The sequence below is a fragment of the Salmo salar genome, chromosome ssa09 (genome assembly GCF_905237065.1).
Source record: "Salmo salar chromosome ssa09, Ssal_v3.1, whole genome shotgun sequence".
In the NCBI taxonomy this organism is placed as follows: Eukaryota; Metazoa; Chordata; class Actinopteri; order Salmoniformes; family Salmonidae; genus Salmo; species Salmo salar.
Window position 1 is genome coordinate 147,363,952 of NC_059450.1, and position 2,500 is coordinate 147,366,451.

General features: G+C 41.2%; 1 protein-coding gene across 2 annotated transcripts in view; it reads right to left on the reverse strand.

Annotated features, from left to right (window-relative positions):
- The window catches only part of clpb (ClpB family mitochondrial disaggregase), a 79,742-nt gene that overhangs the window by 11,001 nt on the left and 66,241 nt on the right, over window positions 1–2,500 (reverse strand). The gene's annotated exons all lie outside the window — the stretch shown is intronic.

The following is a 2,500-nucleotide window of genomic DNA, read 5'->3' on the forward strand; positions in this document are numbered from 1 at the left end:
GGACGGTCTGTGTGTATTATCTCCACGTGGACGGTCTGTGTATTATCTCCACGTGGACGGTCTGTGTGTATTATCTCCACATGGACGGTCTGTGTGTATTATCTCCACGTGGACGGTCTGTGTGTATTATCTCCACGTGGACGGTCTGTGTGTATTATCTCCACGTGGACGGTCTGTGTGTATTATCTCCACGTGGACGGTCTGTGTGTATTACCTCCACGTGGACGGTCTGTGTGTATTATCTCCACATGGACGGTCTGTGTGTATTATCTCCACGTGGACGGTCTGTGTGTATTATCTCCACGTGGACGGTCTGTGTGTATTATCTCCACGTGGACGGTCTGTGTGTATTATCTCCACATGGACGGTCTGTGTGTATTATCTCCACATGGACGGTCTGTGTGTATTATCTCCACGTGGACGGTCTGTGTGTATTATCTCCACATGGACGGTCTGAGTGTATTATCTCCACATGGACGGTCTGAGTGTATTATCTCCACATGGACGGTCTGTGTGTATTATCTCCAGATAGATAGATGGGGACTGGCCACTGTCGCTGGAGGCAGAGTCGACCCCATGCTTTATTTTCTTTCGTCTGTTCCCGGTCGGAATATTATCGCTTTTTTATGAGAAAAATGGCATAAAAATTGATTTTAAACAGCGGTTGACATGCTTCGAAGTACGGTAATGGATATTTAGAATTTTTTTGTCACGAATTGTGCCATGCTCGTGACCCTTATTTACCCTTTCGGATAGTGTCTTGAATGCACGAACAAAACGCCGCTGTTTGGATATAACTATGGATTATTTGGGACCAAACCAACATTTGTTATTGAAGTAGAAGTCCTGGGAGTGCATTCTGACGAAGACAGCAAAGGTGATAACATTTTTCTTATAGTAAATCTGACTTTGGTGAGTGCTAAACTTGCTGGGTGTCTAAATAGCTAGCCCTGTGATGCCGGGCTATCTACTGAGAATATTACAAAATGTGCTTTCACCGAAAAGCTATTTTAAAATCGGACATATCGAGTGCATAGAGGAGTTCTGTATCTATAATTCTTAAAATAATTGTTATGCTTTTTGTGAACGTTTATCGTGAGTAATTTAGTAAATTCACCGGCAGTGTTCGGTGGGAATGCTAGTCACATGCTAGTCACATGCTAATGTAAAAAGCTGGTTTTTGATATAAATATGAACTTGATTGAACAAAACATGCATGTATTGTATAACATAATGTCCTAGGGTTGTCATCTGATGAAGATCAAAGGTTAGTGCTGCATTTAGCTGTGGTTTGGGTTTATGTGACATTATATGCCAGTGTCCATTCCAGTGTTTTTCTTGCTATACTTTATTTACTTTGACACCATGGCATTTTTTTGCCTTTGCCTCCCTTATCTCACATAATTTGCTCACATTGTATATAGTCTTATTTTTTTTTCTACTGCATCATTGATTGTATGTTGTTTTACTCCATGTGTAACTCTGTGTTTTTGTATGTTGTCGAACTGCTTTGCTTTATCTTGGCCAGGTCGCAATTGTAAATGAGAACTTGTTCTCAACTTGCCTACCTGGTTAAATAAAGGTGAAAATAAATAAATAAATAAATAAATAAAATAAAATATGCTAGCTTGAAAAATGGCTGTGTGATTATTTCTGGCTGGGTACTCTGCTGACATAATCTAATGTTTTGCTTTCGTTGTAAAGCCTTTTTGAAATCGGACAGTGTGGTTAGATTAACGAGAGTCTTGTCTTTAAAATGGTGTAAAATAGTCATATGTTTGAAAAATGGAAGTTTTTGCATTTTTGAGGTATTTGAATAACGCGCCACGGGATTACACTGGCTGTTGAGTAGGTGGGACGCAAGCGTCCCACCTAGCCCATAGAGGTTAACAGGAAAACCAGATGAAGCCTGTATTTACTGGTGACCTGCAGTGTTTAACAGTAAACCCTGATGAAGCCTGTATTTACTGGTGACCTGCAGTGTTTAACAGTAAACCCTGATGAAGCCTGTATTTACTGGTGACCTGCAGTGTTTAACAGTAAACCCTGATGAAGCCTGTATTTACAGGTGACCTGCAGTGTTTAACAGTAAACCCTGATGAAGCCTGTATTTACTGGTGACCTGCAGTGTTTAACAGTAAACCCCGATGAAGCCTGTATTTACTGGTGACCTGCAGTGTTTAACAGTAAACCCTGATGAAGCCTGTATTTACAGGTGACCTGCAGTGTTTAACAGTAAACCCAAATGAAGGCTGTATTTACTGGTGACCTGCAGTGTTTAACAGTAAACCCCGATGAAGCCTGTATTTACTGGTGACCTGCAGTGTTTAACAGTAAACCCCGATGAAGCCTGTATTTACTGGTGACCTGCAGTGTTTAACAGTAAACCCCGATGAAGCCTGTATTTACTGGTGACCTGCAGTGTTTAACAGTAAACCCCGATGAAGCCTGTATTTACTGGTGACCTGCAGTGTTTAACAGTAAACCCCGATGAAGCCTG